This window comes from Rhinolophus hipposideros, assembly GCF_964194185.1.
Source record: "Rhinolophus hipposideros genome assembly, chromosome: 18".
NCBI lineage: Eukaryota > Metazoa > Chordata > Mammalia > Chiroptera > Rhinolophidae > Rhinolophus > Rhinolophus hipposideros.
The window spans coordinates 19,513,280-19,541,016 of NC_138064.1; the positions used below are offsets into that span (position 1 = coordinate 19,513,280).

Consider the following 27,737-nt stretch of genomic DNA (forward strand, 5'->3'; position numbering starts at 1 on the left):
CAGTTCACTTTAGGTCAACAAATCTGTACCAGGGGTAGGCACTGTGGAGCTTTTGTATATTTAGAGATAAATTCGACCAGTCCTTGGTCTGATAGAGTCTAAATATTGTGGGGTAGGCAGAGGTGATATCTATTACAATGAGGTAAAAGTTGCGTTAGATGTATTAGTCAGAGTTTTTAGCTCCAAACAATAGCAATGACTTTGGCTAGTATAAACTGAAGAACGACACACCAAACTCCAGTCCCACAATTCCAGCTGGGAAGGCTGGAGAATCGGGCACAAGACTTATGAAGCCAGAGCAGCAACCAAAATACAGTAATGCTACTGGATAAATTAGTTGTTTCTGTTGAGCTCTAGAAACCTCAGTTTGTATGTCCTTCACTGAGAATCCTGGGCTGTATTCTCCACAGCTGTGACAGCCACATTCAGAGCAGGGCATTGTTTTCACAGCTGCCTCTGTTCAACAGGACAGTGTTTCTGCTGTCTCTGCTTCTGTGTCGCCAGTTCCTAATTCCAGCTCCCAGATAGCTGTGTCTGTTTAGCCACTTAAGTGCTTTCTTCCCCCTTATCTCCCAGGCTGGCCTGAGTCACTGGCATTTCAGCTTGCATGTTGGTTGTCACCATTAGAGTGTGGACGGGGTGAAGCAGATTTTAAACTCCCAGTTTAGTCCATCACAGTCTTTTTTCTCTTCAATAATCTTTTAGGCAAGTCCTTTTTTATTCTCAGTCTTTCAGTTTCGCCGCCTCCTCCATCTCCAAGACGATAGCTAAGTGTATGGTAGTAGGACAGACATGACATTATGGTGTGGGGGCTAGGGGGCTTGAAGCCCTTGTGTTGCCATCTGGGTCCTGGCTGGTCACATGCTGTGGAGGTGTGATTCTGCTGCTTGACCAACAGTCCTTTTTGGAACATTGTATAAGCAGGCCATCCAGTGATGGGCGATTCTGACCATTTTTCTGACACCACCAAGGCATAGTGTAGCCTCTTTATCCTAACCCCTGGCTCAAAATTTATTTTACCCTGTCCCACCCCCAATTTTCTTGTCTTGAATTTTAAGCAATCGGAACTAATGCTGGAATATGCAGAAGGAAAACACAAAATGAGGAAAACTGGAAGGAAATATCATCCATCTTACACTTTAAAGCACATTTTAAAAAATCCAGGGCATTTTGGAAGATGAAGGGTTAAAGGTCTCCATTACATCTGTGGCCCCTCTGAGTGACAATCACAGTGCTGATGTAGGAGGAATTAGAAACTTTCCACCCCCACCTGGAAAGCCCTCATTCACCTACTCGGTGGGCAGGTGGGCAGGTAGGCAGTGAGGCAGCCTTAGCTCTGAATCACTGAAGGAGAATCTGGTGAAGCCGGTTCCACAGCTGCATGGGCATTTGTTTGCAAGAAGAGTTTTTAGTTCTTGCCAACACTGAGGGTGCCTGCTTACTCTTTGGCAAACATCAAACCACTTTTGTTTCCTTTTACAGAAATAAGTTCGTATTTACAAATTGCCCTTAGATCTCGCCACCTGATACGTATTTTTTTATGTACTGCTTTGCCTTTCCAGTTATGTTTTCTTCCTAGGGTGAAACTGTAGCCGTCCACCCTCTTCTCCTGGTTTCAGGTGAGGAGTATGAATTGTGGGTGTTGTAGTTTTGCCTCTTAGGGTTTCTGGTTGGGCAGCCTGAAGCTACACGGGGAGGACTTCTAGTCCCAGGTGACTCAGTAAGCAGCAGGTCAGATGCCGCACACAGAGCAAGACACGCTTGAAGAGAGTCCTTGCTTTTCGTAGAGTGACTTTCATTCACTAACATAATGTTCCTGAACTGAAGAGACTTGGGTTCATTTCCACAACTGTAAGTGTTGATTTTAAAAATTAATATTCTCTTCACTATTGATATATGGTACATATAGGAAATTGGGCTATTTCCAGAAGAATTGAACAAACTAAATGCTTTTTCCCAGGCCCTGCCGAGAAAGGAAAAAAGAAAGGTAATTGATATTCTGTGAGTTTGTGGACATGGTTTAGAACAAACTTTGACACATAGAATAATACCTTGAAACATAGACTACAATAAAATAATTTATAAAAAAAGGAGAAAGACATGCAACATTCAAAATCAAATGTAAAAAAAAAAAGACTCTGGTTTGCTTCAAATATGTAGATGGTTGAAATCCTCGGAAATTTTTAAATATTTCAGAAAACAGCCAGATGTATTGAAGAGACTATGGGCATTGAAGTCAGATGAAGTTGGATTCAGTGGCCCCAAGCTTTATATGTGTGACCTCTAACTAGATGCTTCACCTTGTTGAGCCTCAGTTTCCTCACTTGTGAAGTCGATATAAAACCTACTTCATTGGGTTAATATAGTGAAATCAGCATTGTGTGTTGTACTAAATAAATGGTTAGGCACTAACTGACGGAGGATAAACTTGGCTTCTTCCCAATTAAGTTTCAATTAGACTTCAAAAACAGATTAAAGAGACAAAATTATTGTATGAGTCCACCTATGTGAGGTATTAAGAGTAGATGAATTCATGGAAACACAAAATAGAATGCTGAGTGCCAGTGGGTTGGGGGAGGTGGGAATAGGAAGTGTTTAATGGGTATAGTTTTAGTTTTGCAACCTGAAAACGTTCTGGAGATTGGTTGCACAACAGTATAAATACACTTAACGCTACTGAACTGTACTCTTAATAGTTAAGATGGTAAATTTTATGTTACTTGCTTTTCACTACAACTTAGAAAAAACAGAGAATGTAGTGAAAATTCTGGTGCCTCCCATTTATTAAGGCATCCTTGACTCCAGAAAAAAATGTCTAAGTCCATTTTCAGTGTGTCTAATTACAGGACCAATATTGGATCGACTATGTTCATGCCTAAGTTTTGCGTAACAGTAATTAGCTATGATGATGTGTTTCTGGTATATTCTTAAAGTTTCCTCTTTGTGGTGATCCTTTTATACCTTCCTTAACTTAATCATGTGATTATCTCTAATTCATAATAGTGATTTTTAATATGATTTCATAGGTACTGTACAGAGAGAGAAATTATGAAGTCATAATTATTTGGTGCAACTTAATTGAAAACTATATACAAATAAATATTATTTATTCCAGTTGTCTCACATTCCCTGTAGCATTTTGTAAATAGATTATTTTTATGTGTCTCTGTCCTCAAGATAATAAAGACTATTAAGACGGGATGTGCCAAATACCATCTTATCTTAAAATAGCTAATTTGGAAGACAAAAGACAATTTGGGGTTATATTTATTTTATACTTGAAAGCATGTCTGAATTTTTGGAAAATCTTTTCTTGAAAAACCACACATATGCCTAACTATCTATTAAAACTAAGTATCCTCTATGGTATTTGGTGATAGCTGAAGGTGATAGCAACCAGTATTTGTGATGTGTGTGGAAAGTTTTGCATGTGATGTACTATTTAAATTAAAACTCTTTGAGGAGCTATGTCAGCAAGTGCAGGGTAGTATTAGAATGAAAACAAAGAAGAAGGGAAGCCTGCAAAAGCACTTGATAAATATGGTATACTATTTAAAAGGGCAGCATTGGTTTTGCTGTTGAATGCCATCTGTGGTCTACTCTCTCTAGGAAGTGTCATTATTTGACAATTATTTTTAGCAATTTTACAGTGTTCTTCCATTGGATTGGGCCTTGGCGTTAAAGAGTGACAGAGGCATAGTCCTTGAGGGGATCCTCTTCTCCTAGAGGAGATACGTATTTATAAAAAGCTAAAGGGGGGCGATGCGACTCCATCCATCACTCATGCCATTCCCAGTATCACTGTTGGTCCATTCATCCACTCCTTAGAAGGTATGATGCTCAGTATTATGATTAAAAACAAGCCTCCATAAATCTTTGTTTGAACTATAATCACTGGAGTCCAGAACAAAATAAATTCGAAAACTTGTTTATGGGTCACTCAAGACCAGAGTAGAGTGACTTCCCAAAACATGAAAAAAACATGTGCCCAGATGCCAGAGGAAGGGGAGGTCATGGAACATGAATATCAAGATGATACCCTGGGAAGTGGTGGAGCTTAAGCCAGGCCTAGAAGGATGTAAAGAGTTGAAATAAGCAGAAAAAGATAAAGAGAATATCTCATCTAGAGCAGTTTCCCAAAGTTTTATGGATGAAATCATGTTGGGCAATATCAATAACAATAATGTTGAGTTAGCACAGTGAGAAAGTTATATTTTTCAACTTACTTTTAATTCTTCAAGGACTAAGTTTTGTTGTTGCTATGACTTTAAAATTCTTCTAACACATGTTTAATCCTCATTTTTAACAACAATACAGTAAGTAACAGGTTTAATGATTTTAGCAGGCAAAAAGTATAGTTATAACTTAATAACTTAGAAAAACATTTATTTTTATAGTTATTGCATATTTATTCCAATAGACCTTAGTTTGTCCATTTATGGTACTAATAGAAATTTGCTTTTAAAAGACTTATCTGAGCTCAAATCAGAGTGGATTTACAGAAAATGTTAAGTAAAAAAAAGTTCAGATGGTACTTGATAATGGAAAAATCATAAGGAGGTACTAGAATGTCTGAAATTTGGGATACATTCAAGTAAAGGCAATGTCAAGTACAGATATTAAGATGGGAAGTTGAATAGGCTGTTTGTATGTATAGCTGAAAAGGAGGGACGTTGGGTATTCTTTGAAGGGTATCCTAGGGATCTTTGGGTGATGATGCTGGAATAAGGTTCAAGTTTATGGAAGCTTTAAAGGGATTTGTACTTTAGCTTCAAGTTGGTGGAGTTCCAAAAGGGTCCTGACCCAGGGACAACATGTTGAAAGCTGTGCTTGAGGAAGACCATCCAAGGAATGGCATACATGGTTTGGAGCATGGGAGCATGAATTCAGAGAGCACTTTGGAAATAGGTTTTAGTAGTCTGAGTATCAATGAATAATGGGTGCTGGGAATGAAAATGGAAGAGAGGGATGTGAAGCCATGCAAAAAAAAAAAATGAAAATTAAGTAATAATAAAAATTGTGATGATGATGAAAAACAACAGGCAAGATGTTCTTGAGTTTCTCAGCTTGGTGGCCTGCGAGAATGACAATAACACTGAATCAAGAGGTAGAGCTTCTTCTCATGGGAAGAAATGTTGCTTTTACTTCAGGCCATTTGAAATGGAGATGAGTAGACCCTTGGTGCAAAGGGAAGCTGCATTGTTAAAAACGTGGGACTGGAATTTGGGAGAGCCCTCAGAGTTGGCCAGAAAAATGGGACAGCAGCACCTCCTTCACTAAAATGCAGCTTAGTTCTGCTTTTCCTCCTGCTCCACTCAAGCAGGAATGATGAAGAGAATCTTCAGGTGTCTAAGGATGCGAGGGGGAAGGAAGAGGAGGTTGACTTCTTCCTCCCAAGATTTTACTGTTTCTTGGAGGCTCTCTCCAGCACCTTGCACAGAGATGACACTTCATTATAGGATCCTTCCTCAGAATAAACAAAAAACATCTTTATTTCTAGCCAGGACAATAGCCACTAGATTTAGTTTCTAGCAATGGTAGAGGGAAATTTGTGTGTCTTCTGTTTCCATTGGGAAAAGCACTGAATTCAGACGTTTTCCTAAAAGAATTACAATACATAAGATAGATGTTTAAATAGAGATTATCACACAGAATTGTGCACTCACCTCCCAGCACAAGAAAAATAAAATATTAGAAATTTTTTTAAAATGAAGGGCTCTTTTTAATCCTGTTCTTTTTTCCTACTTTAGTGGCTACTGCTATCTGTCTTTGTAGATTTTCTCTCCATTGTGTGTTTTTATTCTTTTATCTGTTTTATTTTTGTTTTAGTTTTTCTACTGCTATGTGAATATACCCATAAATAGCATATGACATTGTTTTGAATGTTAAAAAATTGTATATAAACATCAAAGTACACATTATTCATCTGTTTTCTCTCAACATTGTACTTTTGAAATTAATTCATGTGGGTGCTTGTAGCACAACTTATTCAGAGTCATATCTACATGGTATTTTGTTATCATAAGTAGCACATGAATAAGTATTCTTATACATGTCATTTATGTACAAATGTAAGAAGTACTCTAGAATGTTTCTAACAGATTTGCTGGGCCATACGCACATGCATCTTCAACTTTATGAAATACCAATAAATTGCTTTCCAAAATATCTATATCAGGTTATATTTCTAGCCAAAATGAATGAGAGTTTCTGTTTCTCCCCAATCTCAACACACTTATTTATGTTCTAATTAAACAACCTTTTTACATATGTAACTGAAAACTAGGTGCTTGTGCCATCTGGGAGAATCAGATATGTTTGGAACACTGCAATCTCCAAAATATAGTATAAAATTTGATCTCAAATCAACTTCCTTGCTTCTCAAATTATGGTGTAAGAGGTTGACTGACTTTTCCATTTAATAGACATTTGCTTTAGTATTAATTATATTAAAAATAACAATATTGATTGAATGCTTACCACATGCCAAGTACTATCCTAAGCACTTTAATTACATTATCTTATTTAATTAGGGGGGCATATAATGATGTCAAACAAATTTTAGAGGTGAAGAAACTGAATCACAGAGACATTATGTCAATAGAAAGTAGCGGTGGTGGATTTCATATCTACTCAGTCTACTCCAATTAAGACAAATAAGAAAGGATAGGTGGGAACAGACTGGGAAGAGAGACATCAAAGTATCTTAGTCCTTAACTCCTAAAAGTTTACAATTTAGTTAATATTTAAATAACATCAAAAGAGCTGTGTAAGTAAAGGGAAGTATCAAATAAGTGCTATATTTCTACTGGGGAAAATTTAATTTCCCTGGGAAGATTGGGAAATGATTCTTGTAGGTGATCAAACTTTATTGAGCTTGGAAATGAGAGAAAGGGAGTTAAAGACACAATAAAATGAAGGGAGTAGTTTTTTAGCAAATATGGGAAAGTGGAAAGTACAAGAACATTTAGTAAAGGTAATTTATCCAATCATTAACTCAACAAATAATTTCTGAGCATCTACTAAGTGTGAGATGCTGAGCTAAGTTGTGGAATACAATATGAACAAGAAAGACAGCATCCCTCCCCACAGATGGGTGGGCTTGGATGTGTAGAATTTAGGAAATGGAGGCAAACGTATGAAGGGAAAGATAGGTTGCCTCTAATTTTGAAGGATCTTCAACTATCAGCTTGAGGAGTGTGCCCTTTGTCCTGAAGGCAGTGAAGGATCAGTGTGAGTCACTGTGAGACGAACTGCAATATTCATTTATTCCGTAAATAGTTACTCTACCTGTGCTTTGCTTAGTGCTGAGGATATAGGGGTGGAAGAGCTCATATTACAGAGGCAGCGAAAAATATGTATATAAAATTGATACATAATGCAATGTGAGCAATAAGGCAGGGATTGCACAGGGTAGAGATGCTTCACCCAGACTGGAGAATTGTGGTGAGAAGACGGATGACCACAGTGGGAGATATTCTAAGATGTTTTTGGGGATAAAGAAAACTGCTTGAAGAAATTTGACAACTGAGGTTAGTCTTTTATAACACAACATTTTTTTTCTGATTTATTTAAAAAATCTTACACGTTCACTCTGGAAAACTTGAAAAGTACAATCATAATTACCAATGATATACATCTTTAAGATTTATGTGTATATCCTGATAATGTTTTTATGCCTATATGTTAAGAATGAATCATTTACAAAAAATGTTATGCAATCATTTTAGCTCACTTGACAGTATACTACACATTTTCCTATTATGACATAGTCTTCTATCACATAATTTTAAATTGCTCATTTGTTTATGATATAATTTAACCAATCCTCTACTGTTAATCCTTTACTGTTACTGATGCTTGCTATTGTGAGTAGTGCCACATTGAACATCATTGTACAAACATCTTACACATATCTGATTGCTTTTAAAGGTAAATGTGTAGAATTTGAATTATATGTCATATTACCCACTAAAACTCCTGACCATATCATACTAGAGAAGGAAAGCCCTTATAGAATATTAATAAGAGATTGAATCGACGAAACCTGCGTTTTAGAAATATCATCCTTAAAATATTGTGACGGGAGAATAGAAAAGATGGAAGCAGCCAATCAGGTAGGATTTATTGTGGAAATCTAGGTGAGGAAAAAAATAAAGCCTGCACAAATAAAGTCACATTAGCAATGCAGTGTTGTAGATTTTAGAGATATTAATTTTGCCAAAATTAGTGGATTAGAGACAGTGACTCAGAGGCAGGAAAGGGGTTAAAATTGTGGATTACTTCTCAATTTCTGACATAGATAAGTAACCATAGGGGGGATGGTGATATCCTTGTCCCTCTAGATAGGGAAGATGAGAAACAGGTTCAGTTGAAGCCAAGGGACTTTGACATGCCTATGACCATCCGATGGAGAAATTGCTTAAGCAATTGGACAGGTCTGGAATCAGGAGTACAGATGGGTTAGAGATAGACAGTTGTGGGAGTCACTGATCCCTAGGCAGTGTTACAATCATGGGTGTGGATGGGATTTTCCAGAGGTGTTAAGGATTGCAGCATGAAAAGAGTAGAAGGTTCATGATGGAGTCCTCCGACGTAGTAATAACATTAAGGTTTAATCAGAGGAAGCCACAGCCATACTGGAGACTGAGAAGGAGAGGCCAGAGAAATAAGAGAAAATACAATGGAGAATAGAACGAGGGAAGATAAAAGAGAACGTTCCAAGATGGGAGAAGTTAACAACGTCACAAAACTGAAAGGTGTCCTTTACATTTCACTGGAAGTCTTGTCCAGAGCAATTAGAGTAGAGTAGCAGGGATGGACACCAAAATACCATGGTTAGAGCTGTATTTCAATCCACAGTGGGTAACAGAGCTTAGGGAAGGAAGAGATGAGAAAGTGGGAAATCAGTCCCATGGAGACGGACTGGAGCTCCAGAAAGGAGGTTATAAGAGCTAACACAGGGTATTGGATAGAAAGATACTGTGGCAGTAGGATGTATCAAGTAGAGGGATGTGATGTGTGAGGGAGAGGACGGAGTTTAAGAGGGCCCAAGATTTTAATCTGATACGACTAACAGGATTGTGAAGCCATCAACAAAGGCAGAGTTGAGGAAAGGCAACAGGCATTTTTGTTGGTAGAGAGAAGAAAGGAGAGATGAGTTATGCATTGGATCTGTTGATCTGAGGTATGTGTGGAGATGTGTAGGATATGGCAGCATTCACACGGAGACATTCTGAAGCTGTTATGATCCTGTAGCTCAGGGCAGAGATCCAAGTTAGAGACAAAGGTCATTGAGCTTTTCCTATAAAGGTGGTGTATGAAATTATGAGGAAGGCTGCAATAGCTCAAAGAAAAAAAAAATCACTGAGCATAAGAAGTGCAAGAAAACTATAGGGAATGTTTAAATAAGCAGGTAAAGTAGGTGGAGCTACTGAAAACAGGGAAGGAATGATCAAAGCAATAGTAGGAAAACCACTGGGGGATAATTTAAGAAAGAAGAGGTGGGGGAGTTTTAGGAAGCCAAGGTTGTGACCAAATCAGCCACAGGCAAAGAAAGCAGGAAGAGGACCAAGGAAGGCGTTTGGGATCTGGGCTAATTGCAACTCTTGCTTTGTCCTGAAAAATACATTTTTAGAATATTTCTTGTAATGCTGTAATTTATGTTGTCTTCTAAGTTTTTGTTTTCCTTCTCAATTTTTTTTTTTACTTTGTGTGGAACTAAATACCTAACTTTGTTTAATTCTATGACACAGCTTTCAATTTCTCTTCCTGACTGAATTTACAGGAAGTACTTTATGACAAAACTAACATTTCTAGAAACTAGCCAGTTTTGACCTCATGAAAATTTATCAGAGGTAAAACTTTATGTGGGTTTTTCTTCCCTTTTTTTTTTTTGCCATTCTAAAGAAAATCAATGGCGTTGATTCACATACCAAACATTTTTTAATTTTCCATAACTTTCTCCATGATACATGGAGCTTAAATTTATTTCTAGACCTTCAGACTAAGGTGTTAGAATGAACCTCTTCATCCTTTGCTAATTAAAAAGTAGCACGTCTCCAGCAAAGTGAGCAGTCATTCTCACTGGGCCATTTCTTTGTGGATGATTTTGATAAACTGAAAATTCAGTAAAAAATATAACTTGATTTTGAATGTCAAGAATCAAGGATCATTTTCCAGGTGTAAAGTGTATGACCGTGGTTTTATGTTATACCTGAAATCCAACCTCTGTTTATGTATCCTCCTGGGAAAAGAAAGCATGTTTGGTATATAGCTCACCTATTTACTGAAATATATAGACTCATTTATTCTATCTTTATGTTTCATTCAAGTTTCCAAAGGTTGATGTTATAAATAAGTTAGTCAGTCATTTGGGAAGTGCATTTCACTCAGACTATGATTTAGACACAACTGTGTCACGATGTCAGGGTTGGAAAAAAAGCTGTTGGAGACTTTGTGCCAAATAAAAACTTGAAAATAGTATTTTTAAAAATTGAACTATGAATAGAGGCCTTAATATGTACCTAAATGTATTTACAAAGATATTAAAGACTTAAAGTAGTTCTTACATACAATAAAAAATCCAAATAACATAAAAGCATATAGAATGAGAAGTAAGCTGAAATGTCAGGTTGCAGTCTGTGTGTCCTCTCCTGAGAAGCATAGTGTGGTAAGCTTTCAGTCTCTTTTGAATGCTTCTAGTAATAAATATTCTGAGCATATGGGTATCTGGCGCCTTTCCTATTTTTACTTAATGACCCATATCATTGCATATGAAGATACCACATTATTTTTTATTATTTTTATTTTTCAATTTCAGTTGACATTCGATATTATTTTATATTAGCTTCAGATATATAGCATACTGGTTAGACATGTATATAATTTACAAAGTGATTCCCACAATTAGTCTAGTACCCATCTGATAACTACATATAGTTCTTACAGTATTACTGATTATATTCTCTATTCTGTACTTCACATTCCCATGACTGTTTTGTAGCTACCAATTCGTACTTAATCCCTTCACCTTTTTCGCTCAGTCCCCCAAAACCCCTCCCTTCTGGCAACCATCAATTTATTCTCTGTATACATGAGTCTTTCTGTTTTGTTTGTTCATTTATTTTGTTCTTTAGATTCCACATATAAGTGAGATCATATGGTGTTTATCTTTCTCTGTCTGACTTATTTCACTTAGCATAAAACCTTTTAGGTCCATCCATGTTGTCGCAAATGGTAAGTTTTCATTCTTTTTTGTTTTTTGGCCGAGTCAGCTCCAAGTCAAGTCGTTTTCAATCTAGTTGTGGAGGGCTCAGCTCACTGGCCGAGTAATATTCCATTGGATATATGTACCAGATTTTTATCCAGTCATCTATTGAGAGGCATTTCTGTTGTTTCCATATATTGGCTATTGTCAATAGCACTGCAGTGAATATAGGGGTGCATATATCTTTTCAAATTAGGGTTTGGGTTTCTTTGGATAAATACCCACAAGTGGAATTGCTCAGTCATAGGTAGCTCTATTTTTAATTTTTTGAGGAAATTCCAAACTGTTTTCCATAATGGCTGCACCAATTTGCAACCCCACTAACAGCACAAGAATTCCCTTTTCTCCACATCCTTGCCAACAGTTTTTTTTTGATTTGGTGATATCTATTCTGACAGTTATGAGGTGATATCTCATTGTGGGTTTAATGTACATTTCTCTGATGATTAGAGACCTTGCGTATCTTTTCATATGTCCATTGGCCGTCTGTTGTTCTCTTTGGAGAAATGTCTGTTCAAGTCCTCTGCCTGTTTTTTGTTTGTTTGTTTGTTTTTAATTTTTACTGGGGGATATTGGGGAACAGTGTGTTTTTCCAGGACCCATCAGCTCCAAGTCAAGTCGTTTTCAATCTAGTTGTGGACGGCTCAGCTCACTGGCCCATGTGAGAATTGAACTGGCGACCTTGGTGTTATGAACACTGCGTTCTAACCAACTGAGCCAACCGGCTGCCCCTCTGCCTATTTTTAATTGGATTTTTTTTTTTTTTTTGGTATTGAGTTATATGAATTCTTTATAAAATTTTGGATAATAATCCCTTGTTGGATTTTCATTGGCAAATATTTCCTCCCATTCAGTAGGTTATCTTTTCATTTTGTTGATGGTTTTCTTTTTGTGTAAAACTTTAGTTTGATGTAGTCCCATTTATTGTTTTCTTTTGTTTTCGTTGCCCGAAAAGATATCAGAAAAAAATATCACTAAGAGTAATGTCAGAGAATTTACTGCCTATGTTTTCTTCTAAGCATTTTATGGTTTCAGGTCTTCACCTTGGAGACTTTAATCCATTTTGAGTTTATTATTGTAGATGGTATAAGAAGGTAGTCCAGTTTCATTTTTTTTTGCACGTATCTGTCCAGTTTTTCCAGCATCATTTATTTAATAGACAGTCTTTACCTTATATATTTTTGCCACCTTAGTCATAGCTTAAATGACCATATAGGTATGGGTTTATTTTGGGGCTCTTTTTTCTCTTCTATTGATCTATGCGTATGTCTCTGTTTTTATGCCAGTACCATACTGTTTTGATTCCTATAGACTTGTAGTATAGTTTGATATCAGATAGTATGATATCTTCAACTTTGTTCTTCTTCCTCAACATTGCAGTGGCTATTCAGGGTCTTCTGTGGTTCCATATACATTTTAGGATTATTTGTTCTAGTTCTGTGAAAAATGCCATTGGTATTTTGATAGGGATTGCATTGAATGTATAGATTACTTGGGATAGTATGGGCATTTTAATGATGTTAATTCTTCCTATCCATGAGCATAGTATAGGCTTCCATTTATTTGTATCTTCCTCAATGTCTTATAATTTTCCAAGTGTAGATCTTTTACCTCCTTGGTTAAATTTATTCCTAGGTAATTATTTTGATGCAATTATAAAGGGGATTGTTTCTTAATTGCTTTTTCTGATAGTTTGTCATTGGTGTTTAAACATGTAACCGATTTCTGAATATCAATTTTTGTATCCTGTTATTTTACTGAAGTCATTTATCAGTTTTTTGATGTAGTCTTTCAGGTTCTCTCTGTGTAGTATCATGTCATCTGCAAATAATGATAGTTTTACTTCTTCCTTTCCAATTTGGATGCCTTTAATTCTTATTCTTGTCTGATTGCTGTAGCTAGAACTTCCAAAGCTATTTTGAATAAAAGTGGTGAAAGTGGACATCCTTGTATTGTTTCTGAGCTTAAGGAAAATACTTTTAACTTTTCACCACTGAGTATGATATTAGCTGTGGGTTTGTTGTATACGGCCTTTACTTTGTTGAGGTATGTTCCCTCTATTCTCACTTTGCTCAGAATTTTTGTCATCAATCGATGCTGGATTTTGTCAAATCTTTTTTCTGCACCTATTGATATGATCATATGACTTTTATCTTTCATTTTGTTTATTTTACCACATCATTTTTTTTTACCACAATGGTTATGTATATGTCAGAGTTTACTTATTAGCCTTGTATTGATGATTTTTAAATGTAATTTCTAGTTGTTAGCTACTATTAACACAGGTGCAGTGATCAAGGATGTTAAATTGAAGATTTTGTAGGGTATCCGATCGATACTTGTCTCATTAGGGAGACCACCTCAGGGAAGATGTAGATGCCTGATCACTGCACGTACCCCTGAAGCTGAACAATAATGAATGTCAACTACAATTTTATATATATTTACAAGAAGTGGAGTACAGCATTAGGAATAGAGACAATGGAAATATAATGGCTGTATGCAATGTCAGGGGGTAGTAGATGGGGGAGAGGGGTTATCACTGTGTGAGGGATACAAATGATAAATGTCTAACTATTCCATAGTTTTGTACACCTGAAACTAAAAAAAAAAGATGTTAAATTGGATAATTTTGATGTTAAATTGGCTAAGATTTTAAGACAATTGATTTCAGATACAAAAATGAGAGGTATCTGACTAAAATCCCAACTGGGAGTATTTTCACAATTCTTGACCTCCTTACCTACTTCCAGGTTATAAGAAAAAATAAAGGGAGAAAAACCACTGAGAGGATTTTGTGAGAATGATTTTTGGACAGCTAGCCCAATGTAGAGAGGTAGAACTATGTGATCGTATTTTTTTATTTTTTAACCTCAAGCTTACAGGAACTGGCTTCCTTGTACAATCCTGGAAAGCTTCATATGTTTTCCTGCTAGAAAACTGGAGCTGAGGGAGGCATAGCTGACAGAAGAATTAAATGCATTGCTCAATCCACAGGAAGTTGTAAGCTTCTGAGGGTCCTCCAAAACTCATTCGTGTACATGTGTGTGCGAACACACACACACACACACACACACACACAAACACACTCACATTACACGTAGTATAAGCAATAAACATTGCAGAAACAAACCCAACTTTCAATCTGAGCAGTAGATTAAAAATGTTCTATTTTATTTCTCCCTTTCCACTCTGATTCTTGAACTTTGGAGGCTTCAATAATAAGAGCTTGCATGCTGCGTGATGGAAGAGGTGAGGTAGAAAAAGAGAAGATGTGCGTCGCACTCTGTCCCCATAAGACTGTAGAATTGCACAGCAGGGGGGCAGGGAAATCTGTCTTACACTGGGAGGTTGGTATGCTGTTGAAAATATTGGATGGGGCATTCTAATTTATGATTCAAAACTGCATTTTGCAATTTAAAATAACCACAGGCTTTTCTTTAAATCTAAGAGTGTCCAGAAGCTACATGGGGCCAACTGGGGAATTTTCATCAGTGGTATTAGAGAAAACTCCCCCCAGTGAATACATTTTTAAAAAGAAAGTGGTGGACAAAAATGCAATTGCATTCTGATTTGTCTGGCAAATTGTGCATAAAATGGTTATATACTATCTTTGCCTACATATAAGGGAAGCACTCATTCTTAAACAAAGACAATATTCTGATCTATAGATTTTCAGAGCAGTGTAGACTCAATTAACTTGCAATAGGAATAATTGAAACTAAAACCATATCCTAGGGCTGCATTTCCAATGTGGTAATCACTAGTTACAGGGCCTTTTAAAATTTAAATTTATTAAATTTAAGTAAAATTAAAAATTCAGTTCAGTTGCATTATCCATATTTCAAGTGTCCAATAGCTACATGTAGCTATTGACTACCTGATTTGACAAAGCAGATGTAGAACATTTCCCAAATCACAGAATTTTTGTTCCTTATCACAGGCATTAAACCATTTAATTCTCACAAAACACAGTGGAAAAGATATAATTATTTTTCTCACAAATAGATGTAAAAATGAAAGATCAGAGAGTTTTAGAAACTTGATCAAGTTCTCTGATTCCTGGTGCCATGTTTTTTCCTCTAAACCACACTGGTTGACCCTCAAGGCAACTACAAAATATAAAACTGATTTCACTATACTTTCAAAATACAACAGGGAATATTCTGAAATCTAGAAATTCCTAAGGGAAGGAGGCTTTTGCTCATCGCTATATCATTATTGGTTTGGTGAGAAACACAATCTCATTTCTAGTTTCTAATTCCTCCTATTTTACAATCCATAAAATTTATTCACAGAAGGAGATTCAACTAAAAGACTATTTTAGTGAATGCCAAAGGTTTTAGTAGCAATAGTGAAATACTAAATAATGGCACTTATCTATATTATCCTTTCACTTTGGTATGTTTCTCTAAGAAACTACTCACTGACTTGTTTATGTGAAGATTTCTTTGAGACCAGATTTACATTCTGTTGTCTTTTACAAACGAAGATAAATGGAATTCATAATAAAATTATTGCTTCACACAAAATATCTAGTAGTGTGTGGGGATAACTGTTTTATTGGAGAGAGAAAATATAGGACCAATTGAAAAAAAGTAAAGATAATTAGCAGTCAGTGAGATATGAACACCTCCTCCCCTATTCTTTATAGGAGGCCAGAAAGGTCCAACTGTTGTATGGATTAAGTGCATTACTTCCAAGTTGTGTATTCGTAGAGGCTAAAGCTCAAAAATAGAATCCAAGGTGGTCTTGAGTGCAAAACCTCAAGAGATTATTTATAATCTTTAGGGAGTTCATGAGTGGAAGATGAGGAATGAGTTGGGTTCTGTCCCCTTCTCTCCATTCACATGATACACTTTCCTAGTTCAGGCCACTACCACTTCTTCTCATCTCTAGTCAGCTCCACCTGTTGCTTTCCATCTTTCATAAACTGGGGCATGCCATTCCCTTAACTTAAACTCCTTTGTGTCTTCTTTCTTTTAAGCTAAAGTTCAAGTTCCTCAGGATGTCTCGTAAGGACATTTAGGACCAGTCCCTGCTGGCTTCTGCATTCTTTCCTCTTGAGACTTTCCCAGACCTCCTACCTCTGTCGCTACCAAACTGCTGTAGCCCAGCCTTCCTCAGCTACCTCCGCTTCCCGAATGAAGCATGCTCACTCTTGTTTTCCACATCCTGTATATCATATGCTTTTTGCTTGAAGCATTCTTTCTCTTCTTTTCCCTACAAACACCAGTGTGAAGCTGGTGTTTGAACCCAGAGAACTCAACCTCAGGAACCCGTTTCATAAACACTACATGATATACGAGATCTGACAATTAAGTGCGCTTACATTGGCAGCACTGTACAAACAGCTCGGTAAGGTTTCATAACTTTGGTATATCAGTGTCTCACAGCTGTGTTCATGTCGACATGTGGCAGTGTCTTGCTGAGTGGCGTTCATTATTGTTGTGTTTTTTTTTGTGTGCCATCACGAGAATGTCTGAGCTTGAATTAGAGCAACGAACAAACATTAAATTTCTTGTTAAACTTGGCAAGAGTGGAAGTGAAATCATGGACATATTAGTCCAAGTTTATGAGGATAATGCCATGAAAAAGTGTACATGGCATTATCCTGGCAGTATACAAATGGGTTGAACGTTTTTCTGAGGGGAGAACATGTGTCACTGATGAAGAGAGGTCAGGGCAGCCTGTAATGAGCACAACTAACAAAAACATTGCAAAAATTCATTGAATTGTGCGTCAAAATTATCGGCTGACTGTGAGAAGCATAGCAGACCAAGTAAACATCGATAGAGAAACAGGAAAATCTTAACTGAAAATGTTGGCATGAGAAAGGTATGTGCGAAAAAGGTCCTGAAGGAGCTCACCAATGAAAAAAAGCAAAGGAAAGTTAAAATTTGCCAAGACCTTTTGGAGAGGCAAGACAATGTTTTGGGCCGTGTCATCACTGGTGATGATACATGGCTGTGCCAATATGACCTGAAACAAAGCTTCAAAGTGCACAGTGGAAGTCAGCCAATTCTCCATGACCAAAAATGTTCCGTCAGCCCAAATCAAGAGTCAAAATGATGTTGCTAAACTTTTTTGATATCAAACGGATTATTTGTTATGAATTTGTACCAACCGGAAAAACTTAACCAAGTTTACTATTTGGAAATGTTGAAAAGGCTGTGTTGAAAAGTAAGACAACCTGAACTTTTCGCCAACATTCCTGGCTCTTGCATCACGGCAATGCACCAGCTCACATGGCACTGTCTGTGAGGGAGTTTTTAGCCAGTAAACAAATAACTGTATTGGAACATCCTCCCTCCTCACCTGATCTGGCCCCCAATGACTTCTTTCTTTACCTGAAGATAAAGGGAATATTGAAAGGAAGACATTTTGATGACATTCAGGACATCAAGGGTAAGACGACAACAGCTCTGATGCCATTCCAGGAAAAGAGTTCCAAAATTGCTTTGAAGGGTAGACTAGGCGCTGTTGTTGGTGCATAGCTACCCCACGGGTGACTGTAGTGGTATTCAGCAATGAGGTATGTAAGCACTTGCTAGGATGAGTTCGCGAACTTAATTGTCAGACCTCCATGGGGCAGGTAAGTTCAAGGGCCTTTCCTGTTCTCTTGTATTTCATGAAACCATTTGCTGCTTTCATCCATGTCTTTTGTTATAACTGCAGACTGTGTCCTCCTTCCTCTAGGTCTGACCAGCACCTATCAAGGTCATCTTTATATTTGATTCATTGATTCAGATGACATAGTGCCTCTTCTCTCCCTGTATATATATATATATATATATATATATATATATATATATATATATATATATTTATATTTATATTTATATATATTTAAATTTTTATTGAATTCATTGGGGTGACATTGGTTAGTAAAATTATATAGGTTTCAAGTGTACATTTCTATAATACATCATCTATATATTGTATTGTGTGTTTACCACCCAGAGTCAGTTCTCTTTCCATCATCATATGTTTGATCCCCTTCTCTAATTCTACCAATCCTCTCCTCCCCTACCCTCTGGTAACCACTAAACTGTTGTCTGTGTCTGTGAGTTTTTTGTTTCTTTGTTGGTCTTGTTCGTTTGTTGCTTTCAGTTTTATATCCCACATACGAGTGAAGTTGTGTGGTTCTCGATGTTTTTCTGTCTGACTTATTTCGTTTAGCATGATAAACTCAGGATCCATCCATGTTGTCACAAATGGCAGTATTTCATCTTTTCTTATGGCTGAGTAATATTCCTTTGTATATATACCACATCTTCTTTATCCAATCATCTCTTGAGGGACACTTTGGCTGTGACCACTGTGAATAACGCTGCATTGAACATAGGGGTACATATATCTTTACTGAGAAATGTTTTCAAATTTTGGGGGTAGATACCCAGAAAAGGGATTGCTGGGTCATATGTCTTCTTGGGAGAAGTGTCTGTTAAGGTCCTCTGCCTATGTTTTAATTGCATACTGTTTTTCATAGTGGCTGTACCAATTTACATTCCAAGCAGCAGTGTGTGAGGAGTCCTACTTGTCTTGTTAACACATCTGTTAGAATGGCTATTATCAACAAAAAACTGGGAGTAGAAGAAAAAAATTATTAGCTACAAAGGTGGGAATGTGGTTCCTCAGAAAAATAAGAATAGAATTATCATTCTAACAGGTGTGTCCACCTTCCTCTGAGTGGTTTTGATTTGCATTTTCCTAATAGTTAGTGAAGTTGAGCATTTTTTCATATATCTGTTGGCCTTGTATAAGCCACATAATCTGTCTGTGTGCCAGTTTCTTATCTGGAAAAGGAGCTAATGACCCTAACTGCTTTCCTCCTAAGATAGTCCTAAGGATTAATAAGTCAGCATTCAAAAGCACAGGTGCCGGAGACGATAGGCCCTCCGTAAATTCAAATTATTATTATTAATACCCTCCCTTTTTACTGTAAGCAGAATAAGTCACACAGGATCTAGTATCTATAAAGGACTTTGCATTCTTAAACGTGTTTTATAATGTTTAATAATTTAGAAAAGCCTCTCTGCAGTCTCAGCATCATACTTCTATGGACAGAGAATTCACTAAGAGTCTTTGATAGATCTCTCTTTTTCATGAACGCTTCATTGTTTTCCAGTTTAGATCATTATGATTTTTTTATCGTTATGTTGTCTCTTATTTGAAGAGTTTGATCTATATCAAGGCTGCTTGGGGTACATGGGATTTGTTCTTCTGATTGAATTAATTGGATAAAGCAGTTCTGCTTTGTTCCTTGTTTACATTCTGAACTAGTATGACACACTGGGGATCTTTATCCTTCTTGATCTCCCATCCAGTGCCTAATGCTGGTTCAGAAAAGTCCCTGGGACTTTACCCAGGCACTAGTTTAATTAGTGCCAGGTTTTTCCCAGCATTCGTGAAAGGGGATCAGACATTGCTTTGATCAATATCTTTTTGGGGGTAGTTTGCTTCTCTTCCCACCTCTCTCCTCCATGTCCCGGATACCTTGTGTTCTCACAGACACTCAGACATACGTCATCTTCATGAGGTTTTTTGCCAATATTCAAACTTCAGACTTTCCTATTATTCCCTTCTCTACCTGGATGAGTCTGTGTGGTAACTGGAAGATAGCCTGTCCTCAGGACTTTGTTACTTCAGGGTTTTACCCCTAGAAAGTGGTGTTTTCTTCTCACGATCCTTGACATGTTTTATGTTGAAATGGTTTTTTATTAAATAAATATTTCTATAAATGAAATAACTTATATATTTTAGTGGACAAAATAAGCCTATGTAGTATAAGGAATAAAAATGAAAGCAAACAATAAATGTTAGCTTTGGAAGCATTTTTCCTAAAAGCCGTCATTGTAAGTCTACTATTCTATGATCAAAATTTGATTTAACCTTTTCTGTTTCATCTGAAAAATTGAGTGTGAAGAATCATGACTTGGAAATTTGCAGGTCAAATGTGGCTTTTAAAAACTTGATATGGTATATTCAAAGCATGTCTGCAATACTTGTGCATTATGCAGTTGCATTCTACTTTCTTAGTTTTTATCTGGAGACATTTGCAAAATAAGCCATGCTCCCAGGTTTATTCAGTCCTCAGTTCATTGATAGTGGGTACACAGGACATGTGCAGCTTTTACTAACAGACAGAAGAATTTGGTTTGTATAATGTTGAAAAATCAAAGTCAGGTCAACATTTAAAAATGGTCAAGAAAGAAAAACAGGTTGTCACTAAGGTTCCACAGAATCCTTATCTTAACTATGCTTATTTAATATACAAAACACCCATGGTCACATGATACTTTACTCAGAGGGTCCAAAAATGTAGGTACATTAGTTTTGAGTAGGGAATAGGCAAGAGGCAGAATTAGTTGAAAGCGAACCGGACAAGAAGAGAGGGCAGCCCCTTGCTGGATAGACCTGGGAGGAAGAAAAAAGAGAAAAGACAATGTTTGCTGCCTTGCTGAGTTTAAGAAAGCCTTAGACTCTCTCTAATTTTTAACAAAATCCCAAATCACTCAACCCTTTTCAAACACAATTTTAATTTTAAGCCAGTACTGGGATTGACTTCTGGCAATTAGGGAACCTGAGATCTGGTATTGACCTGATCACCAACTAGGTAAGTGTTTTTAGAAGCTTTAGTGTCCCAGTTTCCATATTTATAAAAAGAGACAACTGGAGTTTATCAGTGGCATTTAAATGTGTACCATGGAAAAGTGTGAGCTCTGTGAGGGAACTCCAGGTCTCCCCACTGCAGTGAAAAGGGGTGAGGAGGGTGGGCCATTATCCCCTTACCTTTCAACCAAATGAACTTTGCTTTTATTTGTTTATATTCCAGCTGTATTTCTTTAAGTTTTGGACAGTATTTCATTTGAAGAAATAGGTTCTCCATGCATGAGAGAATTATGTTTGTAACCATTCAATTAAATTGTTGCCAAGCTCTTCTCAATTCTAAAGATATGTTTTCTATGACACTTAATGATAACATATGTTGTATTCAACACACATATACATATATCAACACAACATTTTTATATATGTATATACTACCTTTCCCCAATATAACTTGAAGTACCTAATCATAAAACTATGTATACACTAAAATTGAAAAACATTAATAAAAGGTAAGTCTCATGTAATAATGGCAAGGTATAGTGGATTAGAGAGCAAGTTAAAAATTAAACAAACAACTGGGGACGTGAGAAGTTACAGCAAATGCACAAAAACCCAGCCTAAGCTTCCTTAGTAGTCAAGGTAAAACAAACCATGGGGGGTACTAGTTTTTTAAAAAGAGAAAACATAAATTGGGAGGAAGAAACATTTTCTATTCTCAAAGTCAGAAAAAATTGCCCTACATGGATTTTTAGGATAACATAATGGGCAAGTTCTCTGATTACAATTTTACAAAAATATAGGAAAATGTCACACATGGTCACATCTCATTTCTATCATGAGTAAAAACCAAGGAGGTAGTGCTAAGCCATCACTCTGTAAAGGCCACTTCAGTACTGTAGGAGCCTGGAGTAATATGCTTTACTTCCAAAGCTGCATTTTGATTAGAATTGATTTAGTGGTAAAGCTAGAAGAATTGTGTGCTGTGAATGGTTCACGTATTCCCTTTTAGGATAGGCATGGCTTTTAATGGAAACTACAAGGTAAGCAATTTTAAATTCACTCTGTGGGACATGTCTGAAAGGCAGACTTTCCTTGCTGTTCTTGAATACAGCAAAATGATGTTGGTGGAAAAAAGTTTTTGATATGGTCTTGCTTTTAGAGTTGTTCACTGGACCTATCCAGAGGAGCCCAGAAGTTGTCAGGTGTAAATTTCTTAAGGGTGCAGTGAAAGGAGTGGGGCCTCCTTAACAGGCTCTGTATACCTTTGCCATGGGGCCTGATGAAAATGTCTCTCCCTGCATTTCTCTTTAATAAAAACTAAAAAGAAAGAAGATGGAAGGGGGCTACAACTTTGTGGTACTGTTTTCTGAGTTTGAAGAAAAAAAAAAGTTGAATTCCCTGCCTCTGGCACTACTGAGTTGTGCGTCAGAAACTTTTAAATTCTATTCTATCATTTAAAACTGTATCATCTAAAAGTCTATGATCTAAAATTATGATATAAAAAGAGGTAAAACCCACTCAGTATCTTGGCTTCATACATTCCCCGGTGTTTAAATGAACTCCATTTCATTTGTGGATAGAGACCGATGATGGGCTCACATTGTGAAGATCCCGTCATTTTACAGATGGAGACACGGAGGCTCTCAGCCAGCAAGAGGTCACTGAAGGTCATGTAACTGGCGGGCTGCAAACCCACAACCAGCCTCCCAATCTTGCTACTTCTATTCTACCACTCCACAGTATCCAGAAAATGATTACAATACCTAATGTTTTCTTCAAACATGTCCTCTTGTATGTGTGCATGTGTGTGGGGAGGTGGGGGCTGCATATCTGTTCGTGTAAAGATGGCAGATGCAGGGATGGTAAGCAGTGTTGGCTCTTTGATTTCTAGCTCCTGACAGTTTTATGTTGCCACTCACGAGGTGAAAAGAGAATAGAAAGAAGCCGAACTTCCCTAAAAGCCTGAGTTTACCTTCCTAATGACAAGTGTATTTTTACCACATTACATATATTTTGCCAACAGGCGAGAAGTGGCCCTCGACAAGTGGGCCTGCATTTCCTAGCATATTGGACATTATAATAATTCTCTTAGCTTAGCTGCAGCTTTTCCAGGATATCTCTTATGAAACCTCAGAAGCTGATTTCTGAGAGAGCTTGTATCATTTTCCAGTGACTGTATCAAAGTGCAACTTAAACGAGAAATGTGAATTAAAAAGAAAATAAAGTCAAAGTTGTGTCTTGTGACCATCACCTCAACATAACTGTTTTCACTTCCCCAAATTTCATTCCTGTTTTTATCTGTAATATATACATTTTGTACTTGCAATGTAGTTTATATAAACTTTCAAGATGAACTTTTTTACCTAGACAGACTATAAACAATTTCTCATGTTGTTAGAGACGCTGAAACTATTTTATTAAAAAGTGACTTCATGCTGTAAGTTGATAGCTTGTAATTTATTTAATTATTCATCTATCGTAACACATTTGGGTTATTTTCAGTTTATTTTTCTATCAGATATAATGCTCTGATAAAGATTTTTATATACGTAGCTATCCTTTCCTTTGGAATTATTTTCTTGGGGAAAATACAAATTACTGATAAGGGTTAAAAGAGTTTTGTGATTATTAATGTGTATTCCTCAGGGATGGATTTTCTTTTGTGGGCCCTAAAATGTATACAACTTGGGAAAGGGGCTGTTTGTGTAAAAGAATGCAGAGTTACAAGCATAAATTGTTAGGGCCCCCTCAAGGGACCCATCAGAGTGAGGGGCCATAAGCTCAACTTGTATCAACTTTACATTGTTCAAGAGGGTCCCTCAAATACTGTAATACTTTTCAATTTCATTAGCAAGATATGAGAGTACTTTATCCCTGAAGCTTCCTGAGTACTGTTTTGTGATTTAATTATTTTTAGCTGATTTAGCTACCATAACGAGGATCCATTTTACATGGATAATTTGCTTTAGTGTTCATTTCTTTGCTTATTAGAAAGACCATATTTCATTATCTCTTGCTACATAACAAACTACCCCAAAACAATGGCTCAAAGCAAGCATTTTGGTAGCTGAGAGATTTAGGTAGGGATTGGCTGGGTGGTTTTCTGCTCATCATTATATAGACTGTGGTTCTCAGCTTACAGACGGGCCCATCTGGAGGGTTCCAGTTGGTTTCATTCATTATCTGGCACTTTGCAGGGGGTGACTTGATGTAGGTGCTCAGGTGGGACTGTCGACCACAGCACTTACATGTAGTCATTCCAGTATGGTGACCTCGGGGCAGTCAGACTGAAATGGTAGCTGGTTTCCCCTAAGGCAAAGAGACATAGGCAGAGACTACAAGGCATTTTATGATAGACTTGGAAATCCCAGCACATGGCTTTTCCTGCACTCTATTGTCAAGCAAATAACTAAGGTCAATCTAGATTGACAGGGAATCTCAATGACAGGCTAGCTAAGATTGAAGTAGAGGTCATATTTAATATACCACAGGCACATACATTTTCCTTGATTGTGTACTTCTTGCATAAATTATCTGTTCAACAACATCACGTATTGAAATTTCAACAGAACTATAAAGGTTTAAGTAGAATATTAACATGGCTTTATGACAGTAAAAAAAGAGATTTAATTTAGTAACTTGCATAAATCTACATGTACCTTTATTTAGATTTATAAAATTATAATTTGTTTAACAGTAGGCTTAAATAAGGTCACATATAGTTTTATATTACATATACCAGGGTGCCAAAAAATATATACAAGTGGACACTTTGGTCAACGTTGCTCAAGCAGTAGTTCCCTGTAATGAGAAGTGTCTGGACGCTGATGGTAACCACTTTGAGCACCTCTGGTAATTGCAGAAGTCAAATGTGAATTGTATTAATCTTTTGTTGTCAGTATATATTATTACAATTTTAATAGTTTTTTCCTTTCTTAAAATGTGTACATATTTTTTGGGCCCCCATCTGTATATATTGTATTCTTTATGTTATATCCTCATCTTCTATGTGTATATATTTATTAGTTTATTCCTTTAGTAAGATGACAAAAATGAGATACCAAATTCTCATTAGCAAATTGAGTCAGAAAAATTGGCAGAGAAGGTCGGAGATGTGCCAGCCATTTGCCTGTTTGCCCTTAGCCTTCATTTCTGTCTTCTGCTCTTCTATGTACTGTAGATTTCTCATACCTCACAGATTACCTTTCAGCTTTTTATAGTCAGCAAACTCCCAGTTTGCCAATGGGAGGTCCTGACGAGACTGAGAAACGAAGGAGGCGAAAGTGACTCACTTCCTGTTTTCAGCCTCTGGGCCTCCATCCACAGCAGCAAGAAGCTATGAAGTCCAGCATCTTCGGGCCATTCCAGCCGCCATAGTAGACTTCTGCATTGGTTCCAGCACCAGCGCCTCCTCAGATATCCCTGCACCTGCCAAGTGGAGCTCCCCTTGCGATACCAGCACCTGAAGCAGAGCCCCTGGGGAGACTGGGTTCCAGCCAGTGGTACCTGCTCAGCAGTTCTAGCACCACTTTCATAGGTCCCAGCTCTGTTTCCCAGCGGGTGTGTGTAACGCACTTCATCCCAGCTGTGCAGGAACCTACTGCATGGCACCTCATCCATGGCCCAAGTCTGCCAGAGGGACCCCTATTTGGTGTTCTAGGATCTCTTGAGGCACCCCAGAAATGCAGTGACAATTGGGCTCCTGGGCCCTACCACCTACTCCTCCCTTTTGTTTCTGTGGCCCTGGGAGTAGTTGCTTCCTTCAGATGTCAATGTCTAAGCTAGTTCACATTCTGCTTTTTGGTCTTTCAGCCTTCTGCTCCCCTTTGCTTCAAAGTCCTCATTCAGTTTCTATTTTCCTTACTGGATTCTGAGTGACACAGTAGGTGCTGTATTGCTGCTAGTCAGTTGCAGGTATGGATAAAATGTCCACAAAGGAAGGAAATACTGATGCTTTGTTTTCTGTTTTTAATACCCTTTCTTGTTTATAGGCTTCATGTACATAGTACCAGTTGTGTTTTGCAAAGAAAGACTGTATTTTCACATACCCAAAAAAACAAACATTATTAGGAGTAATACTTGTTTTTCTTGTCAGTGTCAAATTGAATTTTTAACAGGAGAAGTGATAGGAATATGTCTACTGATTAGTCTGTCATTAATAGTTCATAGACAGGCTCTCAAAAATGAAAAAGTGGGTTAATACTAGGGAATGAGCTTGTGATGAAAACCCTTTGATTCTTCTTGGTTTGACAAATGCTAACAAGATTTGGCTTTGTTGCTGTTTTGAACCCATGAGCTGTTCCAGAATTTTCATGCTTTAGAATTATCTGTGCAGGCTGTGGATATGGAAAAAGGCACAGCCAATTCCTTTTTGAATGAAATTATCAACAGAGAGGAATGTTTATTTGTTATGCCTTGACTCTTATATTTGTCAGCTCTGCGAAATTTGTACAAGAAAAATAATTGTATTTAATGTCAAGATCCAGTAAGAATTTATTAATTTTGGGGTTTAAATCTTATACAAATGCTAAATAATAATAAAAATAGTAAGGTAAACGTGCTTTGAATAAAGGAAGCTAAGAGGAAAACTGTTTAAAATTAAACATTGAGTTTGACATCACTGTAATTATCTTTGATATTTGGCAGACAAAAATGATATGGTATACATATATTTGAGCAAACATATAAAAACCCATGATTTATTTTTTACCACCTTAAGCTTGGTCAATTGGATAGTTATCTTTCTATTTTTAAAGTACCACTTATTTATAGTTATTCCATATCCTTCTTCTATTAATAATAGAAGATGTCCTCCTTCTATTATTAAGTCACTTTGGGATACAAAAGACTGGCCTGAGTCAAGCTAAGAATTTATTTATTAAAGCCAGTTGGGGCTTATTTCGAATGTCACTTAATGTGACTGTCTCTGTGAGCTTGGAAAACAAATACATGCTTGACATTAATAACCAAGCTAGGTTAGGAGTGAGCTATTCAAGTCTTCACAGAATGAGGTTTTAGGATGGATATAAACTAAAGAATTTAGACATTTACTAGCTCTCATATGTATGAATCTGAAGATAATTTAGGAAACTGAAAATATTTGTGATTGTCTGATCTACTCACAATGAGCCACTTTAATCCTCTAATATGGCATTGATCATAGTATAGATTAGAAGGTAGAAGGATAGAAATCAGAGTCTCATATACTGACCTGGATTGGTGTCTCTATCTCTATCACTATCTCTATCTCTATCTCTATCTCTATCTCTATCTCTATCTCTATCTCTATCTCTATCTCTATCTCTATCTCTATCTTTATCTCTGTATCTCTTTCTCTTTCTCTGTCTCTTTACCCCATCTTATATTTGCAGGCAGTCTCCCTCACTTTGGTCTAGAACTAACAGATGATGGAATTTAAATGTTACTTTGTGGTTAGTCTTTCCAGAGCTTTGCACTGTGGCTGGCATTTTCTTTTAAAGGTAGCCGTTCATGTAAACTACCCACATGCCAGATTTGCAATAGATTTGCAAACTACCTAGAAAACCTTCAAGAGTTCCACTGATCTGTTGCACATAACTTTTGGTCTGTTAATCCAGTTAATTTATCTCTCAATTTTCAAAGGGAAATAAAAGTCATCCAACATTCACTCTACAATTATTTACTGAGCATCTACTATATACTAGAAATTGTTTTAGGTTCTGGGGATACAAGAATGAAAAAAATAGACAAAGAAATAAATCTGTACCCTTATGGGTCTTGCATTCTAGTGTAGTGAAAATAGGACACAACAAAATAAATTAGTCATAAATATTGCATATTAGCTGTTGTAAGTGGTTTATGGAAAAAATAAGTC

At 36.9% G+C, this 27,737-nt stretch overlaps 1 protein-coding gene across 3 annotated transcripts in view; it reads left to right on the top strand.

Moving 5' to 3' along the window:
- The first annotated feature begins 1,714 nt into the window (after positions 1-1,714).
- The window catches only part of MACC1 (MET transcriptional regulator MACC1), a 66,414-nt gene continuing 40,391 nt past the window's right edge, over positions 1,715-27,737 (top strand). For all 3 annotated transcript variants that reach the window (XR_013995331.1, XM_081079575.1, XM_081079576.1), the window contains exon 1: positions 1,715-1,851. The gene's annotated coding sequence lies outside the window, so the exon portion shown is untranslated. The remainder of the gene's footprint in view (positions 1,852-27,737) is intronic.